The sequence below is a fragment of the Callithrix jacchus genome, chromosome 5 (genome assembly GCF_049354715.1).
Source record: "Callithrix jacchus isolate 240 chromosome 5, calJac240_pri, whole genome shotgun sequence".
Taxonomy (NCBI): Eukaryota; Metazoa; Chordata; class Mammalia; order Primates; family Cebidae; genus Callithrix; species Callithrix jacchus.
Window position 1 is genome coordinate 68,956,873 of NC_133506.1, and position 20,316 is coordinate 68,977,188.

At 47.1% G+C, this 20,316-nt stretch overlaps 1 long non-coding RNA gene across 1 annotated transcript; it reads right to left on the reverse strand.

Annotated features, from left to right (window-relative positions):
• Nucleotides 1-3,531: 3,531 nt before the first annotated feature.
• Nucleotides 3,532-15,365, reverse strand: LOC144582544 (uncharacterized). The gene is made up of 4 exons (XR_013535455.1): nucleotides 15,192-15,365; nucleotides 13,145-13,287; nucleotides 4,383-4,439; nucleotides 3,532-4,171 (listed from the first exon to the last, which is right to left on the reverse strand). It is a non-coding gene; the product is annotated as an uncharacterized LOC144582544 (long non-coding RNA).
• Between the last annotated feature and the right edge of the window lie 4,951 nt (nucleotides 15,366-20,316).

A 20,316-nucleotide genomic window follows, 5' to 3' on the forward strand; every position in this document is an offset into this window, starting at 1 on the left:
AAATAATAAAACCCCTGTGACCATAGTCAATAAAAACTTAATACTATATTTGAAAATAACAAAGAGTGTAATTGGAATGTGTGTAACTTAAAGAATGATTGAGGGTATGGTTGCCCCATTCCCTATGATGAGCTTTTTTCATATTGCATGCCTCCATATCAAAACATGTCATGTATACCATAAATACTATGTACCCACAAAATTAAAAATAAAATATAAAAATGACCATAGTTATTTTTTACTATATTTTACTATATACAATATATTTTAGTAGAATATACCATATATTTTACTATACATATTTCTGTGTCGTAAACAGTGCCAAAGCCAAGGCTAGAGATCCCCATGAAACAACATACACTTTTTGACTTGAAGAGTTTTCTCTTTGCTCTATACGTAGGTGTTTGTAGAAGTTGACATTCTGGAACATTGACTTCCAACACAGCAAGAGGGATAGCCACACATATAAAATACAAGGACAGAGCAGGACTCACCAGTGCATTCTGTTGAAGAAGTGAGCAAGCCAAATTAAAATTATTTTTTAAACTAATTGATTTTAGCTGCTGAAATGTCTATAGGACATTATCAGAGTTTCTGTAGGACCTATGATTTAGAATGTGAACTTAAATGTGATTGTGATCATTATGCAGTAATTGCTGTAAAAACCCAGGTTGGTGTTGGCCACATAGGACTACAACATTCAGATGGGGAGAATTAGTATTTCTTTGACGATTTCCTTTAAAGGTAGCAGTAAACTTAGTGCCTTTCAGTGTTCTCCTTTTTGCCATAGACTCACAGACAGCGAGCGATGCCTGGCACCTCCACATCACTTCCTTAGCAGCCAAGATCAGCATATCACCCAAGATCAGCATATCACCCAGAATGAATTCTGGCTGTGGGAGAATATGGCATACACAGAAAGATGTTTGGCATTCGGTAATACCTAGGTGAGAGCTTTCTAAGCTCTTATGAAGTATATGATGCATAAGGTCCATTTCTAAATACTAGATATATCATGCTGTGAAAGCGCAGAATGTCTCTAGTTAAGATGATAATGCCATGCAGAAAAACGTGGCAATGTAATTATCCATCTTTACTTTTTCAATGGTCTTGCACATGGCTGTTACTGTACTGCAGAAGTCCAGTGTCAGTAGTTTGTGTCCCCATTGAGTCATCAGCCCAGTACAAAGTACTGTCAAAATTACACCTGGATTTGCTAAAAGGAAAATAATCTGAGGAAATGTACATTTCAGTCTCAAGTTCCAAAGATTGATCATCAAAAAGTGTGTTTTTGTCTATCTCAGCTGTCACCTTTACTACACTGTAGCGGTCTGAGGTGTGAGGGGTGAACACTGCAGAGTTCTGGTTGCCCTTGTGAGGTTTGCTATCATAAACTTTGTCAAAGGAAGTATGCCTGATTACAGAAATGAATATTGTTCCCTGATGATCAATATAGAATCCTGGGTCATACTTCTCTTTACATTTAATAATGGATTCTGCTAAATCTGTCATGTTCTATGGGATTGTATCACTTATATATAACATCTGCAATGGGATGCAAGGCACTTTCATCAAAAAGGCTCCAGTCACGCCAGAGATGACAAATCCTGCATAGATGTATTCCAAGTACCTTACTGTTCTGTAAGTGACAGCTGTCACGGAATAATCATTTTGGTCTTCAAGGCCAAAAGAAGCAGAAAAATTCCTCATGGCATTTTGTTATTAAAATGGTCCTGGGATCTCTTTAGTTTTTGAACTTTCCACAAGAAGAAAACGTGATAAAACTAGTTGGTTTCGATTTTCATTGTATCACCTACTCTCACTCAGAATATTGACTTGTTTTTCATTTCTGAAACCCAACATGCTTAAAGTCATAAAGCAAATATTTAGCTATTTCAAATATGTTGCCTAGAACTATTTGTGTGGAGGCAATTCACCAGGTTTTCAAAGTACCTGAATTGTGACATTTGTTTCCATGTTTTCTAGAAGCAAGTTATCATTATATTATGTTACATGAACACAATCTGTTCTGATCTTCATTATATGGAACCATATTGGTCTGTAAAGGACCCACACACTTTACAATCCATAGTGGTTTTCTGTAGATGACCTTTACATATGTATCCACTCCCCTCTCCAGAGTTTTGCCAATCTTTGGTGGAAAACAGCTTTTTCTTCTATCTTTCTGGCTCTGTTGGCCATGACAAATGCCATTTACAAGAAGCAGTCTAATAGCATTGGATAGATATAATATCAATGCACTACTCTCTGGATATCTTCATTGAGTGCTTGTTGTTATGCTATCCTTTAGCTCATCGACTAATGAAAAAATGGCTTCTGCTTGAAAATAAAATATTAAAATCCAACATGAAAGAAGCATCCAGAAACTTCTCTAAAAAGCATCTTCTTTCTGTAACTTAAGAATTTAGTAGACAGCAACCATATAAAAATTCTTTCAAGGCACCCTGCAGTGCTTATGAAATCACACCTTTCTATCTCAACAGAATAATTCTGAATCATGTATTAAGCCTAACACGACCTGGCAAACTTTAAATCTTCATTTGTATACTCTTCAATGTCATCTTGTAAAATGACATACGACCTGATTTTGCTGGCAAAAATGGAGAACATTTACCTTTTCATCATGCTGAATTTACAGAAGTTTTCATTTTCTTTTTTCACCCAGTGGTAACATTTCATGACTCTAAAGCACTTAGACTCTCATCACATCATTTTTGTAGAGAAATAACACAAGCAGTAAGGTTTTTTCTATCGGCTAGCAGGGAGTTTGTAATTTATGTATCAGAACAACCATTTAATTTGTTCTAAGTTATCTGCTGCAATGCTTTCCTCAAAACATTAGATTTGCTTTTTTATGATGTGCTAGTACATGAACCCAGGTAAAGAAAGAAGTTTGAGACCTCATTTCACATGGGCTTATGCTACTTTTCTAAACGTTAAGGAGATCATAAAAACACCATCAAAACTGTAGGTTAAAGTGCATTGATTAAATTTTTTAAATAATGAGACAAAAAAGTTACAATTTAATTATTTTTGTTAAAATAAATATTTTATAATTGATAATATTTTCAAGAGACAGGGTCATGCTGTTGCCTAAGCTGCAGTGATAGGGTACAGTGGCTGTTCACTGGCACCATCATTTCACAGTACATCCTTGAACTCTTGGGCTTAAATAATCTTTCTGCCTCAGCCTCTGGAGTAGCTGGGACTACAGCTGTGCATTACTGCACCTGGCTTTTGTGACTTTTGTGATTTTTCTCCAGTGAAAACAGTCAAACTCTAGATAAGTTTCTTAATAAGTCAAGCATAAATGAACTATTTTTTTCCTTACCAACTCTGTAATTGATACTCCTTGTCATTATTGAATTCACTTTGAGATCCCCAGAAATAGACTCTTACTATGAGTGAAATCACATGAAGATGTTACGCGGGTGATCCTTGGTTGTCTTTGTGGAAGAAAGAATTTACACAAAAGAGCAATTTGTAAGTAAAGAAAAGTTTTATTGGAAAAGTACAAACACACTCCAAGAGAGGAGGGGGCTGACCCTGCTGGAAACATCCCCACGACATTCTGCATTGTTATCTTCTATTGCCTCAGTTATTTCTTTGCCCAGTTCTCACCAAAGTTCGGGGGATCCTCCCTTACTGTGCTTAATGCACATGCATGGGAAACATTAATCAACACAAATCCTACCTAATGGTGGCACTGCATATTACCACCACCCTGGGAAGGTATAGCAGTCAATTTTGTACTCATTGTGCCTGCTCAGCTCTCAGGAATTCCCCTTTGCCTTTTGTCCTTATCATGATCTAGTTAACAACATTCTGATATTTTGAAGCTGGAGTACTGAGCATCCAAAGAGGTGTTCTGGGGGTTTCTTTTCAACATGGATACCACCTCCTTGTGCCTGCTTATATCTGGCTGTCTACTCCTCTTACATTCTCCCTCAAGTGGTTGGGACCCAGAAATCTTTTGGGACATGGGGCAGACATCATTCTCTGTAGCTACTTCATGCTGAAAAGGGGCATCGACGGTCTTTAGGGTCCTTCCTCCTTGCTTGCTGTCATGGTGAGGAGGTTTTGATGATTGTCGTCTCTGAGAAGATTTCACCCGTGCTGTCCAGAGGAGACATATAGGGACTTGGTTGTCCTAGAGGGAGAGAAAGAGGTTGATATCCCCATCACAAGACCATTTGAAGTCTGATGGTTTCTAGGTGGGAGAAAATAAACTGAGAAGATTCAGAGAGCAAGGCTCAAAAAGGAGAAGGAAGATAGAGGCCAGGGGTCCCAGGAAAGGGAAGAGCTATGAGAATGAAGACCAGGTGACACCCCAGCAGAGCCAACTCTTAATATCCCCTTACCAAAGATGAGAGGCCTAGTCTGTAAGATCTCTAATGTACTCCTGGACCTGCTCTGATCTGTTAACAGAAAAATACAAGAATTATGTTAGAAATCTGAAAACTAAAGAAAAGAGATACTGTAACTAACCTTTGACAAGTAGCTCTCCATTCTGATATTTGAAGACAATGAGCTTGATGTAGGAATCCTTAAGTCTTCTCTTGGATTATGTATTCTGTTGAGACCTAAACTGTCATTAAACTTCCCATTGCAAGGTGATTCTAGGACTGGCATCATAGTATATGTGGTCAATAAACATCTAGTCTGTTCCGTCACTAGAAGTTTGGTAGTAAAATCTGCTAGAATTTCCTTCTGTAAGACTGCAAAAGATAAATGCTGAGTGTTTATTTTTTTCCCCCAAATGATGTCTAAATAATGTGTGTGCTGTTTAAAAAGTTTACCATGAATGAATGAAATATACCACAAATGATGTGTTCCTTTTCCAAGTCCATCTGCTCTGAGCTCTATCTGGCTTGGAGCTCCAATCACTCTGAGCTCCATTTTGCTCTGAGCATCATCTGCTCGGAGCTCCATCTTACTCTAAGCATCATTTTTTCTGAGCTCCATCTTCTCCAAGCTCCAGCTTGCTCAGAGGTCCAATCACTCTGAGCACCATCTTGCTCTAAGCATGATCTACTCCAAATTCCAATGGCTCAGAGCAACGTTTGGAGTGCCAATCACTCTGAGCTCAATCTTGCTGTGAGCATCATCTTTTCTGAGCTCCATCTTACACCGAGCAACATCTGCTGCAAGCTCCATCTTGCTTGGAGGTCCTTCTTGCCTCAAGCTCTATTTATTCCAAGCTCCACATGCTCCAAGCTCCATCTTGCTCAGAGCTCCAATCACTCCAAGCACTATCTTTCTCTAAACACCATCTGCATAGTATTTATCTTACTTGGAGCTTCATCTAGTCAGAGATCCATTTATTCTAAGCTCCATCTTGCTGGGAGCTCTAATCACTCTATGCTCCATCGAGCTGGAAGATCCAATCACTCCCAGCTCCACTTTGCTCTGAGCACCATCTGGTTGGAGCTCATCTTACTCTGAGCAACATGTGCTCTGAGGTTCACCTTGCTTGGAGCTGTAATCACTTTGGGCACCATTTTGCTCTGAGCTCCAAAACCTAGCAACTTCTCCTTCAAACTCCATCTTGCTTAGATCTCATTTTTGCTCAGAGCTCTAGCTACTCCAAGCTGCATCTTGCTCAGAGCTCCAATTGTTCAGAGTGCCAATCACTCCGAGCTGCCTCTTACTCTAAACACTATCTGCTCTGAGGTCCATCTTACACCAGCAACATCTGCTCCATGCTCCATCTTGCTTGGAGCTCCTTGTTGCTCAAAGGTCTATCTGTTCTGAGCTCCATCTGGTTTGAAACTCCAATTACTCCAAGCTCCATCTTGCTCTGAGCACCATCTGCTTGAAGCTCCATCTGCTCTGAGCTCATCTTGCTTACAGCTCCCATCACTCTGAGCTCCATTTTGCTCTGAACACCATCTGCTCAGACTTTCAGCTACTTGGAGTTGCATTTACTTCACTACATCTTTCTCAGAGCTCCAGTCACTCTAAACTCCATCTTTCTCTGAGCACTCTCTGCTCAGAGCTCCATCTTCTCGTAGGTCCACCTTGCTGAGATTTCCAGTCACTTCCAAATCCACTTTGCTCTAAGTACCATCTGCTCAAAGCTCCACCTTACTACCGTGAGCAGCATGTTCTCTGAGCTCCATCTTGCTCTGAGCACCATCTGCCCTGAGCTGCACCTGACACCAAGCAACATCTGCTCCAAGTTCCATTTTGCTTGGAGCTACTTTTTGTTCAGAGCTCTGTCTGCTCTGAGCTCCATCTTCCTTGGAGCGCCAATCTGAGCTCCATCTAAAACCAAGCAATGTCTTTTCCAAGCTCCATCTTGCTTAGAGTTCCTTCTTGCTCAGAGTTTCAACTGCTTAGAGCAATGGTCACAGTTCCAATCACTCCAAGCTCCATCTTGCTCTGAGCTCCATCTTACACCAGGAAACAACTTCTGCAAGCTCCATCTTACTTGGAGTACTTCTTGCTCAAAGTTCTATCTCCTCCTGGCGCCATCTTGCTCAGAGCTCCAATCACTCTGAGCTGTATCTTGCTTTAAGCACCATCTGTACAGAGCTTAATTTTCCTTGGAGTTCTGATCATTCTGAGGTTCATCTTGCTCTGAGCACCATCTACTCAAGAGTTCCATCTTGCTCTAAGCACCGTCTGCTCAGAGCTCCATCTCACTGTGAACAATATCTTATCTGAGATCTATCTTGCTCTGAGTGCCATTTGCTTGGAACTCCTTCTTACTCTGAACATCTGCTCTGAGTTCTATGTTGCTCAAAGCTCCCTCAGCTCCAAGATCCATCTTGCTTGGAGCTCTAAACACTCTGAGCTCCATCCTGCTGTAAGGACCATCTGCTATGAGCTCCACCTAAAACCAAGCAACATTTGCACCAAGCTCCATCATGCTTACAGCTCCTTATTGGTCAGAGCTCCATCTGCTCTAAGCTCAATCTTGCTCAGAGCTCCATCTGCTCTGAGCTCCATCTTGCTCAGAGCTCCATCTGCTCTGAGCTCCATCTGCTCTGAGCTCCATCTGTTCAGAGCTCCATCTGCTCTGAGCTCCATCTACCCAGAGCTCCATCTGCTCTGAGCTTTACCTTGCTCAGAACTCCATCTGCTAAGAGCTCCATCTGCTCTGAGCTTTACCTTGCTCAGTGCTCAATCTGCTAAGAGCTCTATCTGCTCTGAGCTTTACCTTGCTCAGACCTCCATCTGCTCTGAACTTTATCTTTCTCAGAGCTACATCTGCTCTGAGATCCATAAGCTCTGAGCTCTATCTTGCTCAGACCTCCATCTGCTCAGAGCTCCATCTGCTCTGAACTTTATCTTGCTCAGTGCTCCAATCACTCTGAGCTCCATCTTGCTCTGAGCATCATCTGCTCAGAATGAACCTATATGGATTAATTAGAATTTGGTTCAGCTGCATAAGTAAAATAAAAGATAATAGTGGCTTTATTTTTTTCTCTCATAAAAGATGTCTGAAAAAAGACAGTCCTGGGTGGGATGACAGCCCCATGGTCATTGTGTCTCAGGCTTTTAGCTTTTTGCTTTGCCATCCTCAATGCTTGATTTTCATGTTATGGTCTAAAGTGGCTGCTGGAACTCCAGCCATTCCAACTGCATTCTGGGAAGAAGGGAGGGAGGAAAAAGGGAAGGAAGGAAAAATAAAAGGAGGAAGGGAGAAAGGAAAAAAGAATAATTTTCTTTCTTTTTTTAAAAAAAAGACTTCCTTAAACGATAGCTTATAGTAATTTATCTCTATCACTGTCCACAACTTACCTGGCCACACAGGAGACTGGAAAATCTACTATTACACTGTAGGTAGCAATGTGCCTCGAATTAGGTTCAGTTACTAAGATAGAGGGCTGGGATAGGCAGCTAGCAATTTTTCTTATACTAAAATTTCATTAGTATTTTTTAAGTGTCAGGGTGTGGCTGATCTCAAAAGCTGACAAGCCAAATTGGTAATTGACTTTGGAGCTTTTTTTTTTTTTTTTTGGAGTATCACTGCAATCTTGAATTCATCAGGGAACAAGCAAGTAAGTGTGGGAAATAATGATTCCAGTCCCTCAACCTTCCCAGTATTCCCATGAACAATATTCATTGATTCCAAGCTACACATTTAAAACATACAAAAAACTGTTCTGAGGCCAAAGAACAGCATGTGTAATTTGGTTTGTTGCCACCAAGGGATGAGAGAGCTTGTGCATGGTCGTGCACAGTGAACGGCAGGCCCACACACAAGCTGAGCTCACTGGAGTTGGGTGTATTCGTGTATTTTCCCTCATCCTTCCCAACATCCCCAAGATAGGTTATATAAAGAAAAAACACTGAATTTAAAATATTTCACAACAAAATATTATACTGAATCTATGACTTTATACTCTTCAAGCATTGCAATTCTTCAAATAGCCAGTAGAGACAGAAAGGTAAAGCTGGAAGGACCTTAGAGATTGTCCAGGCTGGGTGCCTCCTTTTCCAGAGAAATAAACTGCGATGGGGAGAGGTAAAATAGCCTGCCCAAGCTCAAGAGAGATACCATCTCTTGATTCCCAGGCTCGCTCCATTCTAGCCCTTTTGGGTCAGTGGTTGTGTCTGAGGGACCCCTTGGCATTGGAAAACTCCACAGAACAGCCACCTAAGACTTCAGTGACTGTCAGTGAAGTCTAGAACAAAAACGTGGAATGAGTATTTTTCCCAGCACCCTTGTGATTAAGGAGAGACACAGGGGTTCTTCAGAGCTGTAGGGCAGCTTTGATGCCCCAGGGTCCATTCCAAGTGGCCCAGCAGGGATGCTGGACAGAGTCACCAGGGCATGTGTGGCCTGGGCTCTGGAGCAGCTCATGGGCAGTGGAAGCACTAGCAGGATGTTACAGGGAACATCAGAGGGATCTGGGGAGGCGTTTCCTCTTTCTCCACATCACCGGCTTCTTAGTTCTCTATGAGTTAGTTCTGCATTTCTCCAGGGGGTGGGTATAAGAATACAGACACCTGGACTTTTCTCCCAGAAATTCTAAACTGGAAGGTCTGGGTGGGACCCAGAAAATTGTATTTTTACCACGTGTCCCTGGAGATGCTGAGGCAGCCATCTTGCTACTATCTGAGGACAACTGATCAGGAAGCTCTGCACCGGATGACTCACAGAAAGCCCTACCACCATCCCAGTGCTGCTCTTGTCTGGGAAGACTACTCAGTGAAGAGCTGTGATCCATCCTCTCTTGCTATAATTAAAAGACCCTGTGATTAGAAGTTCTTCCTCAGCCTCAGGCTCCCCTACCTCCCACTTTCAGTGTCTTTTCTTCCCTGGTAATGGGAAGCCAGTCTTCCTGTGCAAACCCTCCACAAACTGGAAGCCTAATTCTAGGTCACCTGTCAGCCTCTCTGTTCCAATTAAGTAATCTCCATTCCTCTCACCACTTATCCATGCTCTTATTTTCCAACCCAACAATCATTTCCCTGCTTTTCTCTAAATGCTCTCCAAGTTCTCTCCAGTCCCCCTGGGTTGTCTTTGTTGCTAATTCTTCCCTTGAACAGTTTGTGTCTTGTGAGATTAAAAAGGAATTCCTGCTCCAAAAGGATTTGAAGGCTATTTTGACAAGATGAATTTAAGAAACCTCCCTGCAGCATCACAGCAACCCAAGAAAGAGGGCAGGTGGCATCAGAAAGTCTAAGGAAGGTAGTACAATAAATACTCCATTGTTTCCATGGCAACACACCCCAAAAGTTTTCTGGATGCCCACACAGGCAGGAAGGTCTGAAGATCCACCTGCTGGCTCACTGGAAAGCCAGGAAGGACTGCTTAGCTTTCCCTCCATTCATGTGGTAGAGATCAGGGCAGGCCGGGACTACCCGAAAGACCGGGGAAGTGGGAGAAAACAGAATCAAATATGGGAACCAGAGAGCAAAGGGAAGGAGTGTAGGAGATGGGTGGGCCATCGCAGACCCCTGCTAACAATGGCATCCATTTAAACTGTTAGCAGAAATTCACTTTCAAGAAGATTTTTCAAGGACGTCAAAAAGCCTTCTCAAGGGGATGATATGAAAAATCAGCCAGGCAATGTGGAAAGAGAAAGAAAGGAAGTGAGACCAAGAGTAGGACACAAAGCAAGACAAAGTTCAGTGGCTGCTGCAGACCTATTTTCTCCAAAGAACAGAAGAAAGGGAGAAGATAACAGAGGGAAGAGAAGGCAGTGGAAAAGGTGGAAACTGAGTGAGAATCTGCCTTCCCAGCCTTGGTGGTCCAGAAAATATAGCACATATACAACATGAAATATTATGCAGCCATAAAAAAGAATGAGTTCATGTCTTTTGCAGGGACATGGATGAAGCTGGAAATCATTATTCTCAGCAAACTAACACAGGAACAGAAAACCAAACTCTGCATGTTCTCATTTGTAAGTGGGAGTTGCACAATGAAAACACATGACCACAAGGAGGGGAACACCTTACACCCCGAGGCCTGTCGGGGTAGGGGGAAAGGGGAGTGAGAGCATTATGATAAATACCTAAAGCATGCAGGGCTTAAAACCTAGATGACAGGTTGACACCTGCAGCAAACCACCATGGCACATGTATACCTGTATAAAAAACCTGCATGTTCTGCACATGTACCCCAGAACTTAAAGTAACATTTAAAAAATATTTTTAAAAAGATCAGCCTGGGTAACATGGCAAAACCCTGTCTCTATGATACATACAAAATGATAATAATAATAATTAACTGGGAGTGGTAGCACACACCTGTACTTCTACCTACATGGGAGGCTAAAGTGGGAGGATCATTTGAGCCCAGGTTGGTCAAGGCTTCAGTGAGCCATGATCATGCCACTACACCCCAGCCTGGAGAAAAGAGGGAAAAAAATGGAAGAGGAAGGTAGGAGAGTCAGGAGAGAGATTTGAAGATGCTACACTGTTGCCTTTGAAGTTGGAAGAGGGGCTATGAGCTAAGGAATGCAGGCAGCCTCTATAGAAGTTGGGCAAAGCAAGGAAACAGATTCTCCCCCAGCATCTCCAAAGGAATGTAGCCCTGACAATATCCTGATTTTATCCTAGTAAGATGCATTTCAAACTCAGACCTCCAGCATTTAAAGAAAATAAGCTTTTATTATATTAACTGGCTAAGTGAGTGATAATCAGTTACAGCGACCATAGAAAACTAATATAAAAACTAAGAGGCACAGTCATTCCCATTACCCAGTGTAGCTTTCTGCAGTTTCAGTTCCCTGAGTACATCCCAAAAATACCAGATGGAAAATTCCAGAAATAAAACGTTCAGTTTTCACTTACATGTCATTCCAAGGAGCGTGATGAAATCTTACAGCATCCCAACTGCCCTGACTGGGGCCATCGATCTCCCCTTGTGTAGCCTATCCACACTGTCTACATGACCAGTTCTGCCAGGCACTCAGTAGCTGGCTCAGCTATCAGAATATTGCAGTACATGCATGGGGCAGTAGCAGTGCAACGCTGGACACTGGCCCCAGTAGCATGGAATCCAGGACCAGATACTGCCACAGTCAGCCCGTAAGTGCGGGAGGGCAGGAGGTGCTCAGTCACAACTCTGCATCTGCACAGTTGCTCTGGGCCAGGGCCAAGGAAAAGTGGACCCTAGGGTGGGATGGCGGTACACTCCATGATCCTCATGCCCTCAGGCAGCAGCCCCGCCAGAATCTGCCATGGGCTCAGCCACAGCTGCCACCTGGAAATGGTGCAAGTCAACATCAGTGGCAACCCTTGGCCCTGTCCTCCCCCGCCAGCAGCAGAAAACCCAGGGCCAGATGTCACCATGGTGCCTAATTTAGGTAGTCGGCGGTGCAGCTGCAAGGGGATGGAAACTGGCGCTCTGCAAGGGGACGGAAACCCCGTGCTCTGGGTTTGGGTAAAGGAAGCATGGATCTTAGGGTGGGGAGGTGCCTTGGGCGACTCCCAGGCTCTCTGAGACCAGCCCTGCGGCCTCCCATGCATTCTGCTGCACCTGCTACTTATAGATGGCATGTGGTAGCAGCAGCGACAACCCCTGATCCTGCCTGCCTCCGCCAGCAACGCAGACCCAAGGGCCAGACCCTGCTGTGGCACCTAAATCAGGCCTCACAGCAGGAGAAGGACTGGAACTGGCGCCCGGCCCCATCCCAGTGGCTGCAGGGTACCCAGTGCCCACAACAGCACCCTGGGCCAGGGCCAAAAAGGAAGAGAAGGAGGGTGGGAACCAGTGCTCAGCCCCACCCTTGAGGCTGCACAGCACCCAGCACCCAGACCCTGCACTCTGGGCAGGGGCAAGGAAGATGGACCCTAGGCAGTGCACTGGGAATTCTCAGGCCATCTAGGGCCAGCCTCTGCCTTGGGCTCAGCTGCAGCTGCCACTTGCACACGGCCATGCTGCAGCCACAGTGACAACCACTGATGCTGCCTGCCCACTCCAACACAGTGAGGATCCCAGGGCCAGAAGCCTCCACAGCTCCTCATGCAGGCAGTCGGCTCTGCTGCTGCAGGAAAGCAGGAACCAGCCAGTCGGCCTCTAGGATCCAGCAACTGCAGAGCACCCAGTGACTGACACCCGTTGCTCTGTGCATCGGCCAAGAAAGAGGGGCCCTAGGCTGGGAGGGCGGTCCACTGGACCTGAGTGAGGCCCTCGGGTCTTCTGGGACTAGCCCTGATAGCCGATGCCATGGGCTTAGCTGCAGCCTCCCCTTACAGATGGTGCACGTCAGCAGCGGTGGCAATCCTGGACATGCACATGGTGGCCAGCAGCACAGAACCAGGGGCCAGATGCCACCGTGGCCCTAATGGAGACAATAAAGCCCCAGCCGCAGGAGGGTGGGAAGTGGCACTCAGCCCCATTCCAGTGGCCACACAGTATAGAGACCCACAGCCCAGCACTCAGGAAGCCACCAAAGAGGAGCGGATCCCAGGGTGGGAGGGGAGTATTCTACGACCCTCAGGCCTCACTCATGTCTGGGACCTGCACTGCCACCCTCTTCCACGGGCTCAACTGCAGCTGCCACCTGCACATGGCACAGCAGAAGTGGTGGCAACCCCATCTCTGCCTGCCATAACCAGCAGCAGGGGACCAAGGGCCCTAGGCTGCCTCAGAGGCTGCCACCTGGCCACCTCTGCACCCTGTCCCTGCTCTGGTGGCAGCCAGCCATGCTCCTACCTCTCGGCACTCTGCAGTCTCCATCGCTGCCACCCACCACAGTGAGATGAGCTGTGGTGTCACAGGCTCCAGCCTCCAGCATGCAGCAGATGCCTCTTCCTTCTCCTGGCATGGAGCACCTGGGTGGGCAAAGCCAGAAAAGCCTAGAACGGGACATAGAGAGTGGTAGCGTTAGACCCCCACCTTGTCATGCTGGCCACTTGGTGCCACGGGCCAGTTTCAGTGAAGGCACTCACACCCACCCTCCAAAGTCCACAACATCTCTTTTTGGCCCAAACTGGCTAGGGAGTGCAGACTAGAGACACCATGGTGCCTGGGCTTCCCGCTCCACAGGAACCACTGGGACCACCCAGGCTGTGCTCACGAAGCAGTAGCAGCAGAAACTCAGCCCCAGCCAGCCCTCCCCACCAATGTGCTCATTCCCATTCCTGAGACCTCCACCCACAGGGCCCTGTCACCCCGTGGTGTCTGCTACTGCATGCCTGGGCATCCTTGGCAGTCTCTGCAACCCAGAATGTGAGGGCTCAAGCCTGGGAATCATGATGGGTCTGGATGCCCTGCTGTAATCAGGATTTTCATATAAACATGTGCATGCCATGCAGGAGAAGATGGTCCTTTAGAGTTTAGAGTCCGGGGAGAGGAGGACTAATCCTCTCTGAGAGACCACTGCTGTCACTGAAACCTCCATCACCTGCCACTGGCAGTGCAGGTTCCGACAGAGGCTCTAACCCTCTGCCACTAGCACTGTAGGCCCAGGACAGTGCCAACACCCCATCCCCCACTGCCAGCAGGGTCGCAAGTGATGGCAGCCCCTAACCTGCCCCTGCCTTAGACACTGCAGCACTCGATGGCATCCGCAATCCAACCCCCTGCCATGGGCAGCACAGCCCAGGTTAGCGCCCCAACTGGTTCCCTGTGGTGGGCAGTGTAGCCACAGATAATGTCCCCAACCAGACCCCCACTGTAAGCAGTGATGCCCCCATATGGCACCCAAGCCACCCCGTACTGCAGGCACTGCAACCTTGAACAGTGAGTGCCCTAGCCCACTCCCCATCCGGAACAGTGCGGCCCTGGATAGCACCCCCAACCAACTCCCTGCCTTGGCCAGTGCAGCCATGGAGAGCACTTTAAACTCCCTCTCCACCTTGGGACGTACCACCATGGATACCTCGGGTAGCCCCTGATAGTGCACCGAACCTGCCCCTGCCACAGCCAATGTGGCCCGGAATAGCACACTCACCCACTCTTTGCCAGGAAATGCAGATCCCTGAGAACACCTGACCCACCTGCCACCTCCCCACCCAACTCAGGCTGTGTATCCGGCCCTAGGAGTGCCCCCACCAACCCTTTATCACCCTCCACAGGCAGTCCAATCTTGTGTAGCTCTCCCAACAAGCTCCCCAACCTCTGTCTCAGTGTAGTCTCCATAGCACCTTTAACACCCCCTCCCTGCCACCAGCAGTGTAGCACCCTATAGTAACCCTAACCCACCCTCCACCACAGGGCAGCCCCAGATAGTGCCCCCAACCCGCTCCCCATGTAGGCAATGCAGCCTTGGATAGTGACCCCAACCAGCTCCCAGACACCGGCAATGATGTCCTGGATATCACACCCCCCACCCACTGGGGGCAATGTAACACCTGATAGCACCCCAACACACCCCTCACTGCTGGCAGTGTTGCACCCCATAGTGCCACCAACCCACCCCAACAAGGGCATTGCAGCACCTCATAGCTCATCCAACTCACCCCCCACCTAGGGCAGTACATCCCTGGATAGTGCCCACAAAATGCCCCACTGCTGCTGGCAGTACTGCTTGGGACAGGCCCCACCCCCGGCAATGGGCAGCACACCCCAGGAAAGGGCCCCCAACCCTCTACCCTCTGCAGGCAGTGGCGCCTTAAATAACCCCCCCAACCAGGCTCCCCAACGACAGCAGTGACACCCTGGATAGTGCCCACTGCCCACGGCAGGTCACCCCCAAGCCGTCCCCCATGACTCAGGCTGTGCGGGCCAGGATGGTGAACCTATCCCACCATCTTTTTACCTTTCCAGCTGCACTGTAGTCTCTGTCACCACCACTACCCGCAACAGGGAGGCGAGCTGATACTGCAGACTCCAGCCTCCAGCATGGGCAATGTGCGGCTCCTCCTCCTCCTCCTCCTCCTCTAAGCGAGCTCCGAGCAGGTAGACTTGTTCTCATCCAACCGGAAGCTATTCTGGCCAGGCCGAGCTGCGGCCCCTTTAGGAGGGGGTGGTGCTTCAGCTTGAGGCGAGTGACGCTGCCAGCGTGCGTGCCCCTATGGAAGCCAAGACTGCGCTTCCTGTGAGGATCCGGGAAGAGTGACCAGCGGCCGGAGGGAGTCAGCAGAGGCGTTGGTGCGGCTGGCGGGAGTCAGCCAGCAGAGGCCACGGCCCAGTCAGAGGGACCAGAAGAGGCAGCCGCGGCCCGGCAGGATGGTGTCAGTCAGCAGCGGTGGCGGTGGCCCGGCAGGAGGGGAGTCGGCCAGCAGCAGCAGCAGCCATGGCCAGGCAGGACGGTGTTGGCCAGCAGCGGCAACGGCGGCGGCCCGGTCAAAGGGAGTCAGCCAGCAGCGGCCAGGCGGCCCGGCCAGAGGGAGGCGGCCAGCAACTGCCAGTGGCCCCGCTGGAGGGAGTTGGCCGGCAGCAGCGGCAGTGGCCCAGCCAGAGGGAGTCGGCCGGGAGCGGCGGCAGCCTGGTGGGAGGGAGTCAGCCAGCAGCGGCCAGGCGGTCCCGCTGGAGGGAGGCGGCCAGCAGAGGTAGCGGCGCGGTCAGAGCGAGTTTCTTCAGAGAAGCCGTGTTGGCTTCCACTCGATGGTGAAGGAGGAGGCAGGTCTTTGCGGTAAGTGGCGGGGACTCGTACCCCACCGGGAACCCTTCAGACCTCCCTGCTCCTTCTGCGCAGCTCCCTGCTTTATGGTCCTGACTTCTTTGTGGGCATTTGGGCTCCAGTCATCTGCGTGGGGGTGGTTGTAGGGTCCTGGCCGTGGCAGCATCCACAACCTTGCTGGGAAAGCTGTGCCCGTGTCTGACCCGCATCCAGCGTCTAGGAGTGCACAGGCCCTGAGCCATGGTGAAGCCCGGGACCTGGGTCCCTCCGAGCCCCACGGCCCTCTGAGCTGGGGTATCCTAATTTTCATTTCCACCTACAGTGTATGAGTTCCCCTTTTTCTAAAACCACACCTGCATGTCTCCTTTTTTTTAAGAGACTGAGTCTGGCTCTGTCACCCAGGCTGGAGTGCAGTGTCGCAATCTCGGCTCACTGAAACCTTCACCTCCCGGGTTCAGGCAGTTCTCCTGTCTGAGCCTCCTGAGTAGCTGGGACTACAGGCATGTGCCACCACACCCAGCTAATTTTTTGTATATTTGGTAGAGATGGGGTTTCACACTGTTAGCCAGGATGGTCTCGATCTCCTGACCTCGTGATCCACCCACCCCAGCCTCCCAAAGTGCTGGGATTACAGGTGTGAGCCACTGCACCTGGCTGTTTCTTATTTTCTTTAGAGACAGGGTCTTGCTCTGTCACCCAGGCCTGAGCACAGTGGCGTGATCACAGATAAATGCAAACTTGAACTCCCAGGCTCAAGCAATCCTCCTGCCTCAACCTCCCAAAATGCTGGGACTACAGGCACCCACCACCAGGCCTAATTTTTTTTTTTTTTTTTTTTTTTTTAGTATAAGTAGAGACGAAGTATCACCAAGTTGACCAGGATGGTCTCCATTTCTTGACCTCGTGATCCCCCTTGGATTCCCAAAGTGCTGGGATTACAGGCATGAGCCACAGTTCCCAGCAGCCTGTCCCTTTTTTGTTAAATAGCATTAAGGGCCAAGCGCGGTGGCTCATGCCTGTAATCCCAGCACTTTGGGAGGCCAAGGAGGGTGGATCACGAGGTCAAGAGATCGAGACCATCCTGGTCAACATGGTGAAACCCCGTCTCTACTAAAAATACAAAAAATTAGCTGGGCATGGTGGCGCATGCCTGTCATCCCAGCTACTCAGGAGGCTGAGGAAGGAGAATAGCCTGAACCCAGGAGGCGGAGGTTGCAGTGAGCCAAGATCACCCCATTGCACTCTAACCTGGGTAACAAGAGCGAAACTCCATCTCAAAAAGAAAATAGCATTAAGGCTGGGCTCAGTGGCTCCCTCCTGTAATCTGACTTTTGGGAGGCTGAGGCAGGGAGGTTAGGAGATCGAGACCATCCTGGCCAACATGGTGACACTCCGTCTCTACTAAAAATACAAAAATTAGCTGGGCGTGGTGGCGTGTGTCTGTAGTCCCAGCTACTAGGGAGGCTGAGTCAGGAGAATCACTTGAACCTGGGAAGTGGAGGAAGTGGAGGTTGCAGTGAGCAGAGATGGTGCCACTGCATTCCAGCCTGGGCTACAGAGAGAGACTTCGTCTCAAAAACAAAAGAAATAGTATTGCATTATATGGATGTATTACAATTTGTTGATGGAGCTTGGGTTGCTCTACCGTTTGGCTCTTACAAATGAAGCTTGTAAGGACATCCATGTACAAGTCTCTATATAAACATACCTTTTTTCCTTTTGGGTACATATCCAGGAGTAGAATAGCCAGCTCATACAGTAGGTATATGTTTCAACTTTGTAAGAAGCCACACAAATGTTTTCTAAAGTGTGTTTGCACAATTAATTTCTCATCCCCACCAGCTATGTGTGAGAGTTCCGGTTCCTCCACACATGGTCAGTCTCTTTAATTTTAATTTATTTTTATTTTTTGAGATGGAATCTCACTCTCTCACCCAGGGTGGAGTGCAGTGGCTCAATCTGCAACTTCCATCTCCCTGGTTCAAGTGATTCTCCTGCCTCAGCCTCCGGAGTAGCTGGAATTACAGGCATCTGCCACCATGCCTCAGCTAACTTTTGTATTTTTTGTAGAGACAGGGTTTGATCACATTGGCCAGGCTGGTCACAAACTCCTGACCTCAGGTGATCTGCCTGCCTTGGCCTCCCAAAGTGCTGGGATTATAGGCGTGAGCCACCATGCTGGCCCAGTCTCTCTAATTTTAATCGTCCTAGTAAATGCGAAGCGCCATTACACTGTGGTTTAAATTTGCATTTCCTTGGACTAATGATATTGAGCATCTTTTCATGTGCTTATTGGCCACGTGTACATCTTCCTTGGTGAAATAACTGCTTAATAACTGCCACTACTTTAATGATATCTCACAAATTTTAATGCATTGTATTTCTATTTTATTTACTAATTTAGTGAGATGGAGACTTGCTCTTTTGCCCAGCCTGAAGTGCAATGGTGCAATCTCGGCTAACCGCAGCCTTCACCTCCTGAGTTCAAGTGATTCTCCTGCCTCAGCCGTCTGAGTAGCTGGGATTACAGGCTCCCACCATCCATGCCTGGCTAATTTTTGTATTTTTAGTAAAGATGGGGTCTCACTATGCTAACCAGGCTGGTCTCAAACTCCTGACTTCAAGTGATCCACCTGTCTCATCCTCCCAAAGTGCTGGGTTATAGGCATAAGCCACCGTGCCCAGCTGTATTTCTATTTTAATTCAAGTCAAATCACTTTATAATGTTTCTTTTAATTTTTTCTTTGATCTGTGGGTTATTTAGAAGTGTGTTTTAGTTTACAAATATTTGGGAACTTTTCAGAGACCTTTCTGTTATTGATGTCTAATTTAATTCCATTGTGATCAAAGAACATACTTTGTTTACTTTGAATCCTTTAAAATGTGTTGAGGTTTGTTTTACAGCCCAGAATATGGCCTGTCTTTTTCAACGTTTTATGTGCAGGGGGAAAGAATGTCTATTCTGCTGTTGTATAGATGCAATACAAATGTCAATTAGGTCAAGTGGGTTGACAGTGTTTTTCAAGGCTTCTGTATCCTCACTTGTTTTCTGTCTACTTGTTCTATTATTAAGATATGCATATTAATTTTTTTTGAGCTGGCATCTTGCCCTCTTTTCCAGGCTGGAGTGCAGTGGCATGATCTCAGCTCACTGCAACCTCTGCCTCCTAGGCTCAAGTGATTCTCCTGCGTCAGCCTCCTGAGTAGCTGGGATTACAGTCATGTGCTACTGCATCTGGGTAATTTTTGTATTTTTAGTAGAGATGAGGTTTTGCCATATTGGCCAGGTTGATCTCAAACTCCTGACCTCAAGTGATCTGCCTGTCTTGAGATAAAGCTTCACTCCTCCCAGAGGCCTGCTGGGATAACAGGTGTGAGCCATGCACCTGGGCGGAATATTAAAATACTTGACAATAATTGTGAATTGGCCTATTTCCTTTTCTTTTTTTTGAGATGGACTCTCGCTCTGTCCCCCAGACTGGAGTGTAGTGGCATGATCTCAACTCACTGCAACATCCACCTCTTGGGTTCAAGTGACTCTCCTGCCTCAGCCTCCCAAGTAGTTGGGACTACAGGCACATACCACCATGCCTGGCTAATTTTTTGTATTTTTAGTAAAGATGGGGTTTCACCGTGTTAGCCAGGATGGTCTCGATCTCCTGACCTCATGATCCGCCCGCCTCAGTCTCCCAAAGTGCTGGGTTTACAGGTGTGAGCCACTGCACCTGGCTGAATTTGCCTATTTCGCTTTGCAGTTTTATATATTATAAAAGGCTGGTTTTTTAATTCTACTTTTATAGTCATTTTAAATATATTATTCACATAACACAAATATACCATGTTAGAGTGTGAATACACTATGTATATCCATGTAATACAATACTGTTTAAATTTAAATAGATCATTCACATAACACAATTCACCATGTTAAAGCTGTGTTGTGCAACCATCACCATTTAATTTCAGAGCGTTTATATCTCCTGCCAAAGAAACAGTATACCTATTAGCTCTCCTCTCCCCTTCTCTTCCTTCGCCTCCTCTTTTATCTTTGAGTCAGGGTTTCACTCTGTTGCCCAGGCTGGAGTGCAGTAGTACACTCATGGCTCATGGCAGCCTTGACCTTCTCAGCCTCTTGAGTAGCTGGGATCATAGGTGTGCACCACCACACTTGACTAAGTTTTGGATTTCTGAAGAGACGGGGTCTCACCATGTTGTCCAGGCTCATAGCAGTTAGTTTCAATTTCACTCTTCCCACAATGCCTAGCAACTACTAACCTACTTTCTGTCTATAGATTTGCCTCTATTCTGGACATTTCATATA